This window comes from Panulirus ornatus, chromosome 24 (genome assembly GCF_036320965.1).
Source record: "Panulirus ornatus isolate Po-2019 chromosome 24, ASM3632096v1, whole genome shotgun sequence".
Taxonomy (NCBI): Eukaryota; Metazoa; Arthropoda; class Malacostraca; order Decapoda; family Palinuridae; genus Panulirus; species Panulirus ornatus.
In genome coordinates this window covers 14,002,567-14,024,277 of record NC_092247.1, presented here as the reverse complement: position 1 = coordinate 14,024,277, position 21,711 = coordinate 14,002,567, and the positions used below count along the sequence as shown (strand labels likewise).

General features: G+C 44.4%; 2 long non-coding RNA genes across 2 annotated transcripts in view; one reads left to right on the top strand and one right to left on the bottom strand.

Moving 5' to 3' along the window:
- The window catches only part of LOC139757116 (uncharacterized), a 59,888-nt gene extending 44,693 nt beyond the window's left edge, over positions 1-15,195 (top strand). Inside the window, exon 2 of the long non-coding RNA XR_011714510.1 lies at positions 15,106-15,195. This is a non-coding gene — a long non-coding RNA (uncharacterized lncRNA). The remainder of the gene's footprint in view (positions 1-15,105) is intronic.
- The window catches only part of LOC139757117 (uncharacterized), a 62,669-nt gene extending 46,294 nt beyond the window's left edge, over positions 1-16,375 (bottom strand). Inside the window, exon 1 of the long non-coding RNA XR_011714511.1 lies at positions 15,034-16,375. This is a non-coding gene — a long non-coding RNA (uncharacterized lncRNA). The remainder of the gene's footprint in view (positions 1-15,033) is intronic.
- Positions 16,376-21,711: the final 5,336 nt, after the last annotated feature.

The window sequence follows — 21,711 nt, the reverse complement described above, 5'->3', positions numbered from 1 at the left end:
TGTAAAAAATGGTAAACTTTTTAAGGGTAACAAACACATATCAGGAATTTTTTAGGGTTTAAGAAGTTGGTATACGTTACTCTATATATACATTGACTTTTCCATTTACGTTTTAGGTATATGCTATCGACTTGTATATTTACTTACGTTTTATTTATTTCCCAGCGACTTGTACATTTACTTACGTTTTATTCATATAACATCGACTTTTACATTTACTTATGTTTTGCTTATATGCCATCGACTTGTACATTAATTTGTCATATTCATATGCCATCGACGGGTTAGGTTACGTAAGACTTGAAATGATCATCACAAAAAATGGTAAAAAGTAGTTATTGTAGAAAATCGTGATCTTTTTTAGGGATAACAAACACTTATGAATATTTTAGGGTTTAAGAAGTTGCGATACGTTATATATATCGACTTGTACATTTACTTACGTTTTATCTATATGCCATCGACTTGTACATTTACTTACGTTTTATCTATATGCCATCGACTTGTACATTTACTTAGGTTTTATCTATATGCCATCGACTTGTGCATTTACTTAGATTCTATTTATATGCTATCAAGTTAGGTTACGTTAGGCTTGATTTGATAATCACAGAAAATGGTAAGAATTAGTCATTGTAGAAAATGGTAACTTTTAAGGGGTAAGAAACACGTTATGAATTTTTTAAGGTTTTAAGAAGTTGGGATACGTTACCTTTTATTGATATGCCATCGACATGCACATTTACTTAAGATTTATTTATAAGCCATACACTTGTACATTTACTTATGTTTCATCAATATTGACATCGAATTGCAATTTAACTTTCGTTTTATTTATATGCCATCGAAAGGTTAGGTTGCGTTAGGTTTCAAATAAGAATCTCAGAAAACTCGTACATTTACTTGCGTTTGATTTATATGCCATCGATTTGTATATTTACTTACGTTTTATCTACATTACATCGACTTGTACATTTACTTACATTTTGTTTATATGCCTACGACAGGTCAGGTTACGTTAGACTTTAAATAATAATCACAGAAAATGGTAAAAATTAGTCATTGTAGAAAATGGTAAATTCTAGGGGTAACAAACACATATAAAAAATTTTGGGGGGTTTAAGAAGTTGGTATACGTTACTTTATATATATCGACTTTTACATTTACTTGCCTTTTATTGATATGCTATCGACTTGTACATTTACTTACCTTTCATTTATATGTTTTCGACAGGTTAGGTTACGTTAGGCTTGAAATAATAATCTCGGTAAATGGTGAGAATTTGTCATTGTAGAAAATGGTGAGCTTTTTAGGGGTAACAAACACATATTAAGAATTTATTAGGGTTTAAGAAGTTGGTATACGTTACTATATATATATATATATATATATATATATATGTATATATATATATATATATATATATATATATGTATATATATATATATATATATATATATATATATATATATATATATATATATATATATATATATATATATATATTATCCCTGGGGATAGGGGAGAAAGAATACTTCCCACGTATTCCCTGCGTGTCGTAGAAGGCGACTAAAAGGGGAGGGAGCGTGAGGCTGGAAATCCTCCCCTCTCTCTCTTTTTTTTTTTTTTTTTTTTAATTTTCCAAGAGAAACAGAGGAGGGGGCCAAGAGAGGATATTCTCTCAAAGGCTCAGTCCTCTGTTCTTCATGCTACCTCGCTAATGAGGGAAATGGCGAATAGTATGAAAAAAAATTATATATATTTTTTTTTTTTTTTCCAAAAGAAGGAACAGAGAAGGGGGCCAGGTGAGGGTATTCCCTCAAAGGCCCAGTCCTCTGTTCTTAACGCTACCTCCCTATCGCGGGAAATGGCGAATAGTATGAAAAAAAAATATATCTATATATATATATATATATATATATATATATATATATATATATATATATATATATATATGTTGGAACCACTATTCCTTCAAACATACCCATTTTTGCTTTCCGAGATAATGTTCTCGACTTCCACACATTCTTCAAGGCTCCCAGAATTTTCGCCCCCTCCCCCACCCTATGATCCACTTCCGCTTCCATGGTTCCATCCGCTGCCAGATCCACTCCCAGATATCTAAAACACTTCACTTCCTCCAGTTTTTCTCCATTCAAACTCACCTCCCAATTGACTTGACTCTCAACCCTACTGTACCTAATAACCTTGCTCTTATTGTGGTTCCAACAATGTTGTATGGTTGCGAGGCGTGGGCTATGGATAGAGTTGTGCGCAGGAGGATGGATGTGCTGGAAATGAGATGTTTGAGGACAATGTGTGGTGTGAGGTGGTTTGATCGAGTAAGTAACGTAAGGGTAAGAGAGATGTGTGGAAATAAAAAGAGCGTGGTTGAGAGAGCAGAAGAGGGTGTTTTGAAATGGTTTGGGCACATGGAGAGAATGAGTGAGGAAAGATTGACCAACATGATATATGTGTCGGAGGTGGAGGGAACGAGGAGAAGAGGGAGACCAAATTGGAGGTGGAAAGATGGAGTGAAAAAGATTTTGTGTGATCGGGGCCTGAACATGCAGGAGGGTGAAAGGAGGGCAAGGAATAGAGTGAATTGGAGCGATGTGGTATACCGGGGTTGACGTGCTGTCAGTGGATTGAATCAAGGCATGTGAAGCGTCTGGGGTAAACCATGGTAAGCTGTGTAGGTATGTATATTTGCGTGTGTGGACGTATGTATATACATGTGTATGTGGGTGGGTTGGGCCATTTTTCGTCTGTTTCCTTGCGCTACCTCGCAAACGCGGGAGACAGCGACAAAGCAAAAAAAAAAAAAAAAAAAAAAAAAATTATATATATATATATATATATATATATATATATATATATATATATATATATCGAGTTTTACATTTACTTAAGTTTTATTTATATGCCATCGACTTGTACATTTACTTACGTTATATTTATATGCCATCGACTTGTACATTTACTCATGTTTTATCTATATGCCATCGACTTGTACATTTACTTAAAATTGATTTATAAGACATCGACTTGTACATTTACTTACGTTTTATGTATATTGACATCGAATTATAATTCTAATTTAGTTTTATTTATATGCTATCGAAAGGTTCAGTTATGTTAGGCTTCAAATAATAATCACAGAAAACTAGTACATTTACTTACGTTTGATTTATATGCCATCGATTTGTATATTTACTTTCGTTTTATCTATATGACACCGACTTGTAAATTTGCTTACATTTTATTTATATGCTATTGACAGGTTAAGTTGCGTTAGGCTTTATATGCTTATCACAGAAAATGGTAAAAATTAGTCATTGTAGAAAATGGTAACCTTTTAAGGGGTAAGAAACACTTTATGAATTTTTTAAGGTTTAAGAAGTTGCGATACGTTACTCTCTCTCTCTCTCTCTCTCTCTCTCTCTCTCTCTCTCTCTCTCTCTCTCTCTCTATATATATATATATATATATATATATATATATATATCGACTTTTACTTACCATTTATTGATATGCCATCATGTACATTTACTTAAAATTCATTTATAACCCATCGACTTGTGCATTTACTTACGTTGTATATATATATTGACATCGAATTATGATTTTAATTTTCCTTTATTTATATGCTATCGAAAGGTTAGGTTACGTTAGGCTTCAAATAATAATTACAGAAAACTCGTACATTTACTTACGTTTGATTTATATGCCACCGATTTGTATATTTACTTACGTTTTATCTATATGACATCGACTTGTACATTTACTTGCATTCTATTTATATGCTATCGACAGGTTAGGTTACGTTAGCCTTCAAATAATAATCACAGAAAATGATAAAAATTAGTCATTGTAGAAAATGGTAAACTTTTTAGGGGTAACAAACACACATTAAGAATTTATTAGGGTTAGGAATTTGGTATACGTTACTCTATAAATATCGACTTGTAAATATACAATTCGATGGCATATACCTAAAATACGTTACTCTATAAATATCGACTTGTAAATATACAATTCGATGGCATATACCTAAAACGTAAGTAAAAGTACTTGTTTTATTTATTTGCCAGCGACTCGTACATTTACTTATGTTTTATTCATATGACATCGACTTTTACATTTACTTATGTTTTGCTTATATGCCATCGACTTGTACATTAATTTACGTCATATTTATATGCCATCGACTGTACATTTACTTTCCTTTTATTTATATGCCATCGACGGGTTAGGTTACGTTAGACTTGAAATGATAATCACAAAAAATGGTAAAAAGTAGTTATTGTAGAAAACGGTTATCTTTTTAGGGGTAACAAACACGTTATGAATTTTTTACGGTTTAAGAAGTTGCGATACGTTACTCTATATATATCGACTTGTACATTTACTTGTTTCGTTTATGTGCCATCGACTTGTAAATTTACTTAAAATTGATTTATAAGCCATCGTCTTGTACATTTACTTAGGTTTTATCTATATTGACATTGAATTTTAATTTTGTTTTATTTATTTGTTTTATTCATATGCTATCGACTTGTACATTTGCTTAAAATTGATTTATAAGCCATCGACTTGTCCATTTACTTAGGTTTTATCTATACTGACATTGAATTTTAATTTTGTTTTATTCATCTGCCATCGACTTGTACATTTACTTAAAATTGATTTATAAGCCACCGATTTCTATATTTACTTACTTTTTATCTATACGACATCGACTTGTACATTTACTTACATTTTATGTATATGCTATCGACAAGTTAGGTTACGTTAGGCTTGATATGATGATCACAGAAAATGGTAAAAATTAGTTATTGTAGAAAAATGGTGAACTTTTTGGGGGTAAGAAACACGTTATGAATTTTTTAGGGTTTAAGAAGTTGGGATACGTTACTCAATATATAAAGACTTGCACATTTACTTGTTTTATTTATATGCCATCGACTTGTACATTTACTTACATTTCATTTATATGCCATCGACAGGGTAGGTTACTTTAGGCTTGATTTAATAATCGGAGAAAATGTTGAATATTATTCATTGTAGAAAATGGTAATTTTTTTTAGGAGTAAGAAGCACATTTTATAAGTTTTTAAGGTTTAAAAATTTGGGATACGTTACTCTATATATTTCCTCTTTTACATTTACTTACGTTTTATTTATATGCCATCTACTTTTACATATACATATACATATGTTTTATATATGTCATCGACTTGTACATCTACTTACGTTTTATTTATATGCCATCGATTTGTACTTTTACTTTTTTCATTTATATACCATCGACGGGTTAGGTTACATTAGGCTTGAAATGATAATCACAAAAAAATGGTAAAAATTAATCGTTGTATAAAATGGTAAACTTTTTAGGCGTAACAAACACGTCATGAATTTATTAGGGTTTAAGAAGTTGGAATACGTTACTCTATATATATCGACTTGTACATTTACTTTCGTTTTATTTATATTCCATTGACTTGTACATTCACTTACGTTGTACCCTTAAGCCATCGAATTGTACATTTACTTACGTTATTTATATGCCAGCGACTCTTATATTTACTTACGTTGTATTTATATGCCATCGACATGTTAGGTTACGTTAGGCTTGAAATGATAATCATAAAAAATGGTAAAAATTAGTCCTTGTAGAAAATGGTAAACATTTTAGGGGTAACATATACATGTTATGAATTTTTTAGGGTTTAAAAAGTTGTTATACGTTTCTCTCTCTCTCTCTCTCTCTCTCTCTCTCTCTCTCTCTCTCTCTCTCTCTCTCTCTATATATATATATATATATATATATATATATCGACTTTTACATTTACTTACCTTTTATTAATATACCGTCGACATGTACATTTACTTAAAATCTATAAGTCATCGACCTGTACATTTACTTGATTTATTCATATGACATCGAATTGTAATTTTACTTTTTATTTATGTGCCATCGAAAGGTTAGGTTACGTTAGGCTTGAAATGATAATCACAGAAAATGGTAAAAATTAGTCATTGTAGAAAATGGTAAAATTTTTAGGGGTAACAAACAAATGTTAGGAATTCTTTAGGGTTTAAGAAGTTGGGATACGTTACTCTATATACATTGCCTTGTACATTTACTTACGTTTTATTTATATGCCATCGACTCGTACATTTACTTACATTTTATTTATAAGCCATTGACTTGTACATTTACTTACTGTTTATCTATATGCCATTTAGTTATACATTTTCTTACGTTTTATTTATATGTCAGCGACTCGTGCATATACTTATGTTTTATTTATATGCCATCGATTTGTACATTTACTTTCGTTTTATTTGTATGCCATCGATTTATATATTTACGTACGTTTCATTTATATGCCAGCGCCTCTACATTTACTTACGTTTTATTCATATAACATCGACTTGTAATTTACTTACGGTTTATTTATATGCCAGCGACTCTTATATTTACTTACGTTTTGTTTATATGCCATCGACTTGTATATTTACTTTCGTTTTATTTATATGCCATCGACTCGTATATTTACTTACGTTTTATTTGTATGCCATCGACAGGTTAGGTTACGTTACGCTTGAAATGATAATCACAGAAAATGGTAGAAATTAGTCATTGTAGAAAATCGACTTTTTAGGGGTAACAAACGCGTATGAATTTTTTAGGGTTTAAGAAGTTGGGATACGTTACTCTATATATATCGACTTGTAATTTACTTGCCTTTTATTAATATGCCATCGACATGTACATTTACTTAAGCTATCGTCTTCTACATTTACTTACGTTATATTTATATGCCATCAACTTATACATGCACTTACGGTTTATTTATATGCCATCGAATTGTATATTAACTTGCTTTCTATTTATGAGCCATCGACTTGTACATTTTCTTTAGTTTTATCTATATGCCAGCGACTCGTACATTTACTTACGTTTGATTTACGTGCCATTGACGGGTTAGGTTACGTTAATCTTGAAATAATTATCACAGAAAATGGTAAAAATTAGTCATTGTAGAAAATGGTAAGCTTTTTTTGGCGTAACAAACACGTTATGAATTTTTTGGGGGTTTAAGGAGTTGGAATAAGTTCTCTATATATATCGACTTGTACATTTACTTTCGTTTTATCTATATACCATTCACTTGTACATTTACCTACGTTTGACTTATGAGCGATCGACTTGTACACTTATTTACGTTTTATTTATATGCCATTAGATTATATATTTACTTACGTTCCATTTTAATGCCAGCGACTCGTATATTTACTTACATTTTATCGATATGCCAACCACATTTTAGGTTACGTTAAGCTTGAAATGATAATCACAGAAAATGGTAAAAATTGGTATTTGTTACCCATAAAAATTTTACCATTTTCTACAAACACATGTTGGATTTTTTGGGTGTAAGAAGTTGGGACACGTTACTCTGCATATATCGACTTTTACAATCAATTATCTTTTATATATATGCCATCGACTTGTATATATACTTAGGTTTTATTTATATGCCATCGACTTACACAATTACTTACGTTTTATTTATTTGCCAGCGACTCGAACATTACTTTTTATTTATGTCATCGACTTGTACATTTATTTACGTTTTATTTATATGCCATCGACAGGTTCGGTTACGCTAGGCTTGAAATGATAATCACAGCAAATGGTAGAAATTAGTCATTGCAGAAAATGGGAAACTTGTTAGGGGTAACAAACACGTGTTATGAATTTTTTAGCGTTTAAGAAGTTGGGATACGTTACTCTATATATATCGACTTGTACATTTACTTATGTTTTATGTATATGCCAACGAGTTTTATATTTACTTACGTTTTATGTGCAAGCCATGGACTTGTACATTTACTTACGTTTTATTTATATGCCATCGAATTATAGATTTACTCAGGTTTTATTTCTATGCCAGCGACTCGTACATTTACTTACGTTTTATTCCTATGACATCGATTTGTACATTTACTTTCATTTAATTATATTCCATTAACCGGTTAGGTTACGTTAGGCTTGAAATGATCATCACAGAAAATGGGAAAAATTAGTCATTGTAGAAAATCGTAAACTCTTTTTGGCGTAACAGACACTATGAATTTTTTAGTGTTTTAAGAAGTTAGGATACGTTACTCTATACATATCGACTTGTACATTTACTTCCGTTTTATTTATATGCCATTCACTTGTACATTTACTACCGTTTTATTTATAAGCCATCGACTTGTACATTTATTTACGTTTTATTTATGTGCCATTAGATTTTAAATTTACCTACGTTTGATCTATATGCCAGTGACTCGTACATTTACTTATATTTTATTTATATGCATTCTACTTGTACATTTACTTAGGTTTTGTTTATATGCCATCGACTTGTACATTCACTTACATTTAATTATAATCCATCGACGGGTTAGGTTACGTTAAGCTTCAAATGATAATCACAGAAAATGGTAAAAATTAGCCATTGTTACCCCTAAAAAGCTTACCATTTTCTGCAAACACGTTATGAATTTCTTAGGGTTTAAGAAGTTGAGATACGTTACTCTTTATATATCGACTTGTAGAATTACTTGTTTTATATGTATGCCATCGACTTGTACATATACTTACGTTTCATTTATATGCCAGCAAATCGTACATTTGCCTTTTATTTATTACCCATCGACTTGTATAAGTCGATGACATAAAGATAAAACGTAAGTGAATGTACAAGTCGATAACATACATAAAACGTAAGTAAATGTACATGCCATCGACTTGTACATTTACTTGTCGATCGATAAGGGTTCACTGATGTTCACCACCATCACCGTGTGTGAGGACGGGATGGTCGGCCGCGCGTCATCGAAAGCGAGAGTGAGGAGGAGGAGGAGGAGGTGGCTGGCAGGCTGGCTCGGTTTGTGTGTAGTATGCGCCTGGGGCGGTTGGGTTAGGTTAGGTTAGGTACGAAAACCATAAGAGTCTTGTCATACTTGTACGAATGCCTGTGGAGTTCCTTGGTCGTAGGAGCTTGGTTCTCCCTTTTGTTGTTGGTTTGTTAGGTCTCCCTGTACCGTCGTCTAAGTTACTGCCTCGGCAAGTACATGCATCCTGTCGTTCGGCCATGCGCGTGCGAATCGTAGTATTAGTGTTCGACCCCAATGCCGCCGCCGCAGCAACATCAGCGGCAGCTGCATTAGTAGTATCCTTCTTCAATTCCATTAGACCCAGTCTAGTGATATCCTTGGTCTGTCTTTTCGAAGACATTCTTCTCCATATGGAAACGTCATGGCACCCACTGCGGCACGGGGGAGACGGCGCCTCGCCGTTTATGGCTTTTTCCTATTGTGAGTGTTGCCTGCCTTCCCCCGACGTTTCAATGCAGCACATTTCCTGAGAATTCCACAAGATGGGATTTTCTCCTTGTTTTAACAAGGCCAATTGTTATGATGATGAGACGGTAAGGGGGGACCTAAGCTTCTGCCTCGGCAAGTACATGCATCATGTCGCTTGACCGTGCGCGTGCGAATCGTAGGTCTTTGTGTTCTACACCAATGCCCCAGCAGCAGCAAAGGGAGGAAATTGGGTAGAGTTGAGAGCTACAGTTGCTACTTTATCCCATCCCAAATACGGATCAACCAAAACCTGATGTGCTGTACCGAACCGTTTGCATACGACTTGCGTATCAGCCTGGGTGCCGTGAGTTGCAGAGCAGTCTCCTCACTGCGATCGACTAAGGTTTAACCCGGAAAAAGGTTAGGAGATTTGTCACGCCAATCGATGGCAAAAGCCCCTGCATAGTAGACATATGGATTAAGATGAGTTGTGTATTTCGCCACCGTAACTGGACCTCCTTCTCGCTCTCACTTTCAATGCCGGCGTAGGAGGAGGCTGGCTGGGTGTGTGTGGTACGGAATGTGAGAGCGCGCGGGCGGTGGGGGAAAGGGAGGCGCTTGGGTGGAGAGGGGGAGGGGGGTGGTTTGCCGCCCTCCTCCTCCTCCGCCGCCACCGGCCTGCTCCCTCGCTCACGTACGACAATGTTATTAAAACAACCGCCAATCTAGTGAGTGATGGCAGATTCCACGGATGGAATATGGGACGATCGACAATGGTCCACTGATGTTCACCACCACCACCAACGTGTGTAAGGAAGGGAGGGAGGTGGGTCGGCCGAGCGTCATCGAAAGCGAGAGTGAGGAGGTGGCATGCTGGCTGGTTGGCTAGGTGTGTGTGGTATGCGCCCGTACATTTACTTACGTTTTATTTATATGCCATCGACATGTGTATTTCGCCACCGTAAGTAATCGTACAAGTCAATAGCATTGTACGTAAGTAAATGTACAACTAACCTAACGTAAGTGGACCCCCTACGCCGGCATTGAGAGTGAGGAGGAGGAGGTGGCTGGCTGGGTGTGTGTGGTATGGAATGCGAGACCGCGCGGGATGTGGAGGTTAGGGGTGGGGGGGGGGGGGGATGGCGGGCCTCCTCCGCCACCTCCCGCTCTCTCGCTCGCGTACGAATACGTTACTACAACAACCGCCAATCTAGTGAGTGATGTCAAACTCCACGGATGCAATGTGGGTCGATCGATAATGGGCCACTGATGTTCACCACCGTGGGTGAGGAAGGGAGGGAGGTGGGTCGGCCGCGCGTTATCGAAAGCGAGAGTGAGGAGGTGGTGGCTGGCTGGCTCGGTGTGTGTGTGTGTGTGTGTGTGTGGTATGCGCGCTGGAGGGAGGGGGATCGGCCGCCGCCGCTCTCTCGCTTAGGTTAGGTGCGATCCGCTAAGGTTTAAACCCAAAAAGGTTAGGGGATTTGTCACGCCAATCGATGGCAATATCCTACATAAATAGATATAAAACACACTCGAGCTATTTTCAACGACAGGCAGGTACTCGAAACTGATGATGATGAGAGAGACAGTGAGGATTGTGTGTGTGTGTGTGTGTGTGTGTGTGGTGAGTATGTATGCGCGCTCGGGGAGGGAGCAAAAATGTCAGCCAGCCGATCGCTCCCTTACGTGCCTCCTGACCTCAGAGAGGTCCACTAATGATGATGTTCACCACCATACGTATGGAGAGAGAGAGAGCCCTTGGTTAACGGAGGAAAAACTTGGGGAAATTTTTCGTCTGAAAATTTCCCTGTATCCTACTCCTGTTGGGTCCCTCCATCAGTCGCTCCTTTCCGTACCTCCTCCTCACATCACAGATGTGGGTTCATTGCTCTAGGTGAGAATGTCGCCCCAAAAATATCGTCCCTTACCTCTGCCATAAGAGGAACTATTGATCAAACACGCCACCAGGCATTAAAAGTGGTTTCCCTCCCCTTGTGACTCATATAATGTTCTCAGGTAAGAAGGAAACTCGCTGCGGACGCTACTGGCGTCGATAATTGTGAGGTGATGTTTCCCCCTTACCTTCCATGCAAGGAGGAGGAGGGTGCAGCAGCAGTAAGGGTTAGCTGAGCACCTTTGCCATGTTTTTCAGCTCCGACCCTCAATGTCCCATAGGCTGAGAGACAAGGAGAGCAAAGTGACGGAGCGTCTCCGGGACCATTTTTGCCCTCCGACACTATGTGCGTGATAGGCCGAGAGGTAAGGAGCGAAAAGTAACGGAGCGTCTCTGGGACCATTTTTCCCCTCCGACACTATGTGCGTGATAGGCCGAAAAGTTAGGAGCGAAAAGTAACGGAGCGTCTCCGGGACCATTTTTGCTCTCCGACACTGTGCGCGGTAACCTGAGAAGTAAGGAGCGAAAAGTAACGGAGCGTCTCCGGGACCATTTTTGCCCTCCGACACTATGTGCGTGATAAGCCGAGAAGTAAGGAGCGAAAAGTAACGGAGCGTCTCCGGGATCATTTTTGCCCTCCGACACTCTGTGCGCGGTAACCTGAGAAGTAAGGAGTGAAAAGTAACGGAGCTTCTCCGGGACCATTTTTGCCCTCCGACACTATGTGCGTGATAGGCCGAGAGGTAAGGAGCGAAAAGTAACGGAGCGTCTCCGGAACCATTTTTGCCCTCCGACACTCTGTGCGCGCTAACCTGAGCGGTAGGGAACGGAAGGTGACGGAGCGCATCCGAGGCCATTTTTGCCCTCCTACACTCTGTGCGCGCTAACCTGAGAGGTAAGGAGCGAAAAGTAACGGAGCGTCTCCGGGACCATTTTTGCCCTCCGACACTATGTGCGTGATGGGCCGAGAAGTAAGGAGCGAAAAGTAACAACGTCTCCGGGACCATTTTTGCCCTCCGACACTATGTACGTGATAGGCCGAGAAGTAAGGAGCGAAAAGTAACGGAGCGTCTCCGGCATCATTTTTGCCCTCCGACGCTCTGTGCGCGGTAACCTGAGAAGTAAGGAGCGAAAAGGAACGGAGCGTCTCCGGGACCATTTTTGCCCTCCGACACTCCGTGCGCGCTAACCTGAGAAGTAAGGAGCGCGAAGTGGCGGAGCGTATCCAAGGCCATTTTTGCCCTCCGACACTCTGTGCAGGGTAACCTGAGAGGTAAGGAGCAAAAAGTAACGGAGCGTTTCCGGGACCATTTTTGCGCTCCGACACTGTGCGCGCTAACCTGAGAGGTAAGGAGCGAAATGTAACGGAGCGTCTCCGGGACCATTTTTGCCCTCCGACACTATGTGCGTGATGGGCCGAGAAGTAAGGAGCGAAAAGTAACGGAACGTCTCCGGGACCATTTTTGCCCTCCGACACTCCTTGCGCGCTAACCTGAGAAGTAAGGAGCGCGAAGTGACGGATCGTATCCAAGGCCATTTTTGCCCTCCGATACTGTGTGCGCGCTAACCTGAGAGGTAAGGGGCGCAAATTTACGGAGCGCTTCTGGTGGCATTTTTGCACTCCGACACTCTGTGCGCGCTAACCTGAGAGGTAAGGAGCGGAAAGTTACGGAGCGTATCCAAGGCCATTTTTGCCCTCCGACACTCTGTGCACGGTAACCTGAGAGGTAAGGAGCGAAAAGTAACGGAGCGTCTCCGGCACCATTTTTGACCTCCGACACTATGTGCGTGATAGGCCGAGAAGTAAGGAGCGAAAAGTAACGGAGCGTCTCCGGCACCATTTTTGCGCTCCAACACTCTGTGCGCGCTAACCTGAGAGGTAAGGAGCGAAAAGTAACGGAGCGTCTCCGGGACCATTTTTGCCCTCCGACACTCTGTGCGCGCTAACCTGAGAGGTAAGGAGCGAAAAGTAACGGAGCGTCTCCGGCACCATTTTTGCCCTCCGACACTATGTGCGTGATAGGCCGAGAAGTAAGGAGCGAAAAGTAACGGAGCGTCTCCGGCACCATTTTTGCGCTCCGACACTCTGTGCGCGCTAACCTGAGAGGTAAGGAGCGAAAAGTAACGGAGCGTCTCCGGGACCATTTTTCGCCCTCCGACACTATGTGCGTGATAGGCCGAGAGGTAAGGAGCGAAAAGTAACGGAGCGTCTCCGGGACCATTTTTGCCCTCAGACACTCTGTGCGCGCTAACCTGAGAAGTAAGGAGCGCGAAGTGACGTATCGTATCCAAGGCCATTTTTGCCCTCCGATACTGTGTGCGCGCTAACCTGAGAGGTAAGGGGCGCAAATTTACGGAGCGCTTCTGGTGGCATTTTTGCACTCCAACACTCTCTGCGCGCTAACCTGAGAGGTAAGGAGCGCAAATTTACGGAGCGCTTCTGGTCGTATTTTTGCGCTCCGACACTGTGTTTGCGCTAACCTGAGAAAAATGAGAATGAGAAGAAATGATATCGTTGGTGTGTCTTTTCGAAGACGTACTACTACTATTACTACTACTACTACTATCTTCTTCCTCCATTATATGGAACCGTCACGGCATATGCTGCGGCACGGGGGAGACGACGCCTCACCTTGGAAGTAATAAGTACTTTTCGTCAATGTCTTTCTTCCTGGTGTAAGCGCGGCGTTCCTTCCTCCGTCGCCTTCAAGTCAACGCTCTTTTTTCTTGATCTATCAGGAAACGTTCTTATTAGTCTTGTGCTAAAGAAAGGAAAACCTTATATTTTTTCCTCTCTCATCCTGACACGGCTGGTTTGTGACTCCTTCGTTGCGGCAAGAGCAAATGCCTCTCTTGAGCGACAACCGTAACGGAAAGGAGTATTATGATGGAGCAGCAAATGAAATGTTTGTGTTCTCCAAGAATAATGCTAAAGGGCGTTGCTTGGCACGTGTGTGTGCAGAAGCAATGTAAGTAAAGTTGACTTCTGTTACCATAGAGGCATCGAAGTTGATGGACAGAAAGAGAAATAAGAATGTCTCATTTGTTTGAGGCGAGGTGTTTGGTTGGTTAGTTGGTCGGTCGGTCGTTTGCTTAAGAAGGTTGTTGTGTTGTGCAAGTACAGGGGGTGAGTGAGCCGAGTTTCTACCTCGGCACCTCGGCAAGTATCACATCGATGGCTTGGCCTTGCGCGTTCGAATTGTAGTAAGTGATCTGCCCCCAATTCTGCAGCAGCCTCCTTCAATGCAACTTCCTCCTCCTCCTCTGACTCCTCTTCAGTGAGAACACTAAAGGATCTGATGGCATGCATGCATGCATTGTTGTGAGTGCGGCGTAGTGCTGTAGTTGTGGGTGTACTTACGCCGTGAGAGGTTGGGTGTTTTGCATCATATCCTCTAGCGTCTTACACCGGAGCAGCAGCAGCAGCCGCCGACCAAATGTTTATCATTATTATGACTAGTTAGCAGAACACGGACCAAAACCTCGGGTTAAGGGGCCTAAATGAATGCCTGTTTTGATCCCATCAAAAGGTGTTGGTTGCTATAGACAGCAGGACGGTGGCTATGGAAGTTGGAATCCGCTAAGGCGTGTGTAACAACTCACCTGCCGAAGCAACTAGCAGCCCTTAAAATGGTATGGCGCCCGAGCATTCTCCCGATACTCGACCGCCGGGGCACTAATGGTCCGACACGTATGTGGTCGGGCCTCGAAGCCCCGGTGAGTAGGAGGGTCGCTGTGGTGTGCGTTGAAGGGTACGGCGTGGGCCGGCCTGGAGCCGCCACTGGTGCAGATCTTGGTGGTAGTAGCAAATCATCGAGAGAGACTCTCCTCGAAGGCCGAGGCGGAGAAGGGTTCCATGTGAACATCAGTTGGACATGGGTTAGTCGATCCTAAGCCCAAGGCGAGAGCCTGATCCCACGTTAGAGGCAACGACCACAAGCGAGAAAGTAGAGGGGTTGGTTGGTTTGTAGTAGTAGTAGTTTTTGAAGCTTTATAGCTCAGAGCTGCTGCTGCTGATGCCGTGGCCTCTTGGTCTTTTTCCCGCAAAGGTGAGCGGTTGCGAATTGTCATGGAATGACGTGTTGACAGCGGCCTTAGTAGTAACAGTAATCATAATAATCATGATATTGCTGCTGTTATTACGAGACCCATTTTTTGTTGACATTAGTTCCTTGATACCCCACCGGGAGTTGCTAGATGGGTTCAGTGGCGAAAGGGAATACGGTTATAATTCCGCAACCTGGCCCCGGACACCAAACAGGTGACTGTGGCAGCATCGAAAAGCTTCTCGATGTAACATGGTCTGACTGCCTTGCTCCTCTTCTTAATACTTCTACGTCTTGTGTCCGTTGTACGACTGTCTGTCTCTGAATGCTTGCTTCTTGCATCATCACCAGCAGCAGCGTGCATGGGAATGCCGTTGATAATTTTGTTGCGGCTGCAGTCGTGACATACCTGTACAGGAACCCGGTAACGGGAACCAGCTCTCGTACGCCGGCGGTGGACCGGGAAAGAGTTTCCTTTTCTGCTTAAGGCGCCGTGACCCTGGAAGCCATTCGCCGGAAGAAAGGGTGCTTGTAAAACGGTTAGCCGTAGAGCGCCGCGGTTCTTGCGGCGTCCCGTGCTCCATTGCCGGTCCTTGAAAACGCGAGGGAAGGTGACTGAGGTATAGCAGACTTTTCCTCCCAATAAAGTCGGCTGCGCCTAGTCTCGGGCCAGCACGTACCAATATCCGCATCTGGTCTCCAAGGTAAGAAGCCTCTGGACGATAGATTAATGTAGGTAAGGGGAGTGGGCAAGTTAGATCCGTAACTTCGGGACAAGGATTGGCCCTGAGGGTTGAGCCAATCGGGCCTGTGCAGGAAGCGGGCCTGGGTTCAGGCGCAGGACTGAACAAGGTGAAAGAGGTTGTGGTGGTTGTGTTGGACGTGATGTTGTTGTCGTCAAGTCCTCTGCATCATCATAGCAAAGCTATTCTTCTTCCTCACCCACCACCCATTGTTGGCACATCTCTGTGTTGCCCCTGCAAGGTGCTTCTTCTTCTTCTGTGCTGCTGCTGCTGTTGATGTAACATGGTATTATTAACATACGTGCAGGCAGGGTCGTAGTCGTCGTCGTTGACGCAGGCAAGCAAGGCAGTAGTAATGTGTCGGCGTCTTTGGGTGGCTAAGGTGAAGGGGTGTGGAATTTTGTGATGTACGGCTTGTCACTGATAATAATGATAAACAACAACCAGCATTTACTGCTACAGCGACAACTCTGAATCCAGTTCGGACCGGCGTATCTCTGATGACCCTTGCGTGGAGCGCACCAGGCTGCGTGGTCGTGTTCTCGCGATGGTGGCTGGGCCTTGGTTCATTGGACCTACTACTACTACCATTTCCAATTTGGTTGATTGTGGGTTGATGGACTATTAACAATTGCCTTTTGGGTTCACTTTAGTCCCACCTCGGCTGGCATCAAGCAATCAGCTCAGAACTGGCACGGACAAGGGGAATCCGACTGTCTAATTAAAACAAAGCATTGCGATGGTTGTAATGGATGTTGACGCAATGTGATTTCTGCCCAGTGCTCTGAATGTCAAAGTGAAGAGATTCAACCAAGCGCGGGTAAACGGCGGGAGTAACTATGACTCTGACGAGGGAATCGCAAGGGTGAAGGAGACCGGTGTAGGGGTTAAGTTGGGGGACAAAACAGTGTCAGCATTGGCTTTTGCCGATGATTTGGTTCTGGTTGCGCAGACGCCCACTGGCTTGCAGAAGGCAATGGACGTGATGGCTGCGACCCTCGCGGGGGCATGGGCTTCAGGTCAACCCAGGGAAGTGTCGTACCCTCAGCATGGAGGTCGACGACAAGCGCAAGACTTGGTACGTCAATAAGAATAGGGCGTTCCAAGTCTTGGAGAGCGCTGTCGGATCCATGAGTGCTGAGGACGAATACAAGTACCTCGGGATTCTTGTCGGGGCCGGGGGTCGGCGTAAGTCATACGGGGCTTTGCTAGAAGAGGGGCTATGAAACATCACCAGAGCCCCTCTAAAACCTCAACAACGGATTACGTTGCTTGTGGAGCATCTGATGCCCAAGCTCATGCATCGACTAGTGCTGGGGGAAGTATATGACTCAGTTAGCACTCATGGACAGGCAAGTGCGAGTGGCGGTCCGCCGCTGGCTGCGCCTAGCCCATGACGTGCCCTGTGCATTCTTCCACTCGGCAACTGGAGATGGTGGGCTGGGTATACCAGACTTTGTTTCAACCGTCCGGCTAAATAAACAAGCGCGGTTCGACCGACCCAGTGATTCAGGCGGCTGTCCGGGAGCCTGCAGTGTTGAGCAAGCTGAAGCGCTGGTCTGGACCCGCATGCATTGCTGGTCGACAGGCGGGTAGTAAATCCGAACGCCAGCAGGTATGGAGGGCCAACCTGGTCAGCACCGTCGACGGTGCAGCTCTCGCTCCATCTGCCGCTGTGCTTCAGGTGAGCAGATGGGTGAATAGCGGGAACCGTTTCCTGTCAGGCGCTGATTATGTGAGGGCTGTCCAAGTGCGGATAGGCGCATTACCCACCCCTGCCAGGGCGTCCAGAGGCCGGCCCGAGATCAACGGCCTCTGTGTCTCCTGTCAGAAGCCAGGTACGCTGGGGCACATCGCACAGATGTGCCCTCGTACACATGGCGGGAGGGTAAAACGGCACGACAACATCTGTGCCTATTTGGCTGGGCGACTGAGACAAAGGGGTTATGAGGTGTCCTGCGAGCCGCGCATTCCGATTGTGGGGTCCTTTCGGAAGCCGGACATCGTCGCTTCCAAAGGCACAGAGGCCTACATAATTGACACACAGGTCTCTGGGGTTCACTTCCCGCTTTCAGGTGCACACCATCATAAGTGCAGCTACTACGGTACCCCGGAAGTCTTACAAGGCGTACGGGAATACACCGGGAAAAGACACCGTGCACGTAACATCGGCCACCTTAAGTTGGCGAGGTGCATGGTGTCAAGAAAGCGCGAGTGCTCTCAGAGGGTTAGGGCTGACATACCGGGACCTAGAGGTGTGCACGGTCAAAGCCCTAACCTGGACTCGCAGGATGTTGTCCAAGAGCACAGGTTAAAAATCGGAACGGGCCTGCGAACAACAGCGGGGAAAGAAGACCCTGTTGAGCTTGACTCTAGCCTGATATTGTAGAGACATCATAGGTGTAGCATAAGTGGGAGGCCATTTGTGTGGCCAGTAGTGAAATACCACTACTTTGATCGTTTCTCTACTTACTCGGTGAGACGGAACCGGAGCTTTCCCCAGGCGGGATAGACTCCTCCTTCTAGACCCAAGCGGCGGAAGGGTTCCTTCTCTCATGTTCTCATCCTCCTCATCTTCATTTCGAAGATAGATAATTTAGATATGGGAAAAATAGGATGTTGATAATGGAAGAAAGAAATATACCCGGACGTGTTCGCGCCTGCCCCGATTCGGTCCGAGGACAGTATCGGGTGGGGAGTTTGACTGGGGCGGTACATCTGTCAAATGATAACGCAGGTGTCCCAAGGCCAGCTCAGCGTGGACAGAAACCTCGCGTAGAGCAAAAGGGCAAATGCTGGCTTGATCCGGATTTTCAGTACGAGTACGGACTGCGAAAGCAGGGCCTATCGATCCTTTTGACTTTTAAGAGTTTTAAGCAAGATGAGTCAGAAAAGTTACCACAGGGATAACTGGCTTGTGGCGTCCATAGCGACGTCGCTTTTTGATCCTTCGATGTCGGCTCTTCCTATCATTGTGAAGCAGAATTCACCAAGCGTTGGATTGCTCACCCATTAAAAGGGAACGTGAGCTGCGTTTAGACCGTCATGAGAGAGGTTAGTTCTACCCTACTGTTCAAAGTCTAAGTCAAACACTCGTTGCGATAGCAACTCTGCTCAGTACGAGAGGAACGGCATTTCGGACATATGGTTGGGCTCTTGGTCGAGCGGCCATTGGAGCTACGCTACGTCCGTGGGGTTATGCCTGAAAGCCTCTAAGACAGCATCCCAACTAGAGAAGCAGCGATGGTTAGCGCGCGCAGAGGGCAAAGGTGGCCTCGGATGCGCTCCGTCACCTTCCGCTCCTTACCCCTCAGGTTAGCGGGCGAAGGGTGTCGGAGGTCAAAAGTGGCGTGGGATGCATCTCCGTCACCTTCCGCTCCTTACCTCTCAGGTTAGCGGGCGAAGGGTGTCGGAGGTCAAAAGTGGCGTGGGATGCGGCTCCGTCACCTTCGGCTCCTTACCTCTCAGGTTAGCGGGCGAAGGGTGTCGGAGGGCAAAAGTGGCGTGGGATGCGGCTCCGTCACCTTCCGCCGCTTACCTCTCAGGTTAGCGCGCACAGAGTGTCGGAGGCAAAAGTGGCGTGGTATTGCGCTCCGCCACCTTCCGCCGCTTACCTCTCAGGTTAGCGCGCACAGAGTGTCGGAGGCAAAAGTGGCGTGGTATTGCGCTCCGCCACCTTCCGCCGCTTACCTCTCAGGTTAGCGCGCACAGAGTGTCGGAGGCAAAAGTGGCGTGGTATTGCGCTCCGCCACCTTCCGCCGCTTACCTCTCAGGTTAGCGCGCACAGAGTGTCGGAGGCAAAAGTGGCGTGGTATTGCGCTCCGCCACCTTCCGCCGCTTACCTCTCAGGTTAGCGCGCACAGAGTGTCGGAGGCAAAAGTGGCGTGGTATTGCGCTCCGCCACCTTCCGCCGCTTACCTCTCAGCATTGCAATGGTTGTAATGGATGTTGACGCAATGTGATTTCTGCCCAGTGCTCTGAATGTCAAAGTGAAGAGATTCAACCAAGCGCGGGTAAACGGCGGGAGTAACTATGACTCTGACGAGGGAATCGCAAGGGTGAAGGAGACCGGTGTAGGGGTTAAGTTGGGGGACAAAACAGTGTCAGCATTGGCTTTTGCCGATGATTTGGTTCTGGTTGCGCAGACGCCCACTGGCTTGCAGAAGGCAATGGACGTGATGGCTGCGACCCTCGCGGGGGCATGGGCTTCAGGTCAACCCAGGGAAGTGTCGTACCCTCAGCATGGAGGTCGACGACAAGCGCAAGACTTGGTACGTCAATAAGAATAGGGCGTTCCAAGTCTTGGAGAGCGCTGTCGGATCCATGAGTGCTGAGGACGAATACAAGTACCTCGGGATTCTTGTCGGGGCCGGGGGTCGGCGTAAGTCATACGGGGCTTTGCTAGAAGAGGGGCTATGAAACATCACCAGAGCCCCTCTAAAACCTCAACAACGGATTACGTTGCTTGTGGAGCATCTGATGCCCAAGCTCATGCATCGACTAGTGCTGGGGGAAGTATATGACTCAGTTAGCACTCATGGACAGGCAAGTGCGAGTGGCGGTCCGCCGCTGGCTGCGCCTAGCCCATGACGTGCCCTGTGCATTCTTCCACTCGGCAACTGGAGATGGTGGGCTGGGTATACCAGACTTTGTTTCAACCGTCCGGCTAAATAAACAAGCGCGGTTCGACCGACCCAGTGATTCAGGCGGCTGTCCGGGAGCCTGCAGTGTTGAGCAAGCTGAAGCGCTGGTCTGGACCCGCATGCATTGCTGGTCGACAGGCGGGTAGTAAATCCGAACGCCAGCAGGTATGGAGGGCCAACCTGGTCAGCACCGTCGACGGTGCAGCTCTCGCTCCATCTGCCGCTGTGCTTCAGGTGAGCAGATGGGTGAATAGCGGGAACCGTTTCCTGTCAGGCGCTGATTATGTGAGGGCTGTCCAAGTGCGGATAGGCGCATTACCCACCCCTGCCAGGGCGTCCAGAGGCCGGCCCGAGATCAACGGCCTCTGTGTCTCCTGTCAGAAGCCAGGTACGCTGGGGCACATCGCACAGATGTGCCCTCGTACACATGGCGGGAGGGTAAAACGGCACGACAACATCTGTGCCTATTTGGCTGGGCGACTGAGACAAAGGGGTTATGAGGTGTCCTGCGAGCCGCGCATTCCGATTGTGGGGTCCTTTCGGAAGCCGGACATCGTCGCTTCCAAAGGCACAGAGGCCTACATAATTGACACACAGGTCTCTGGGGTTCACTTCCCGCTTTCAGGTGCACACCATCATAAGTGCAGCTACTACGGTACCCCGGAAGTCTTACAAGGCGTACGGGAATACACCGGGAAAAGACACCGTGCACGTAACATCGGCCACCTTAAGTTGGCGAGGTGCATGGTGTCAAGAAAGCGCGAGTGCTCTCAGAGGGTTAGGGCTGACATACCGGGACCTAGAGGTGTGCACGGTCAAAGCCCTAACCTGGACTCGCAGGATGTTGTCCAAGAGCACAGGTTAAAAATCGGAACGGGCCTGCGAACAACAGCGGGGAAAGAAGACCCTGTTGAGCTTGACTCTAGCCTGATATTGTAGAGACATCATAGGTGTAGCATAAGTGGGAGGCCATTTGTGTGGCCAGTAGTGAAATACCACTACTTTGATCGTTTCT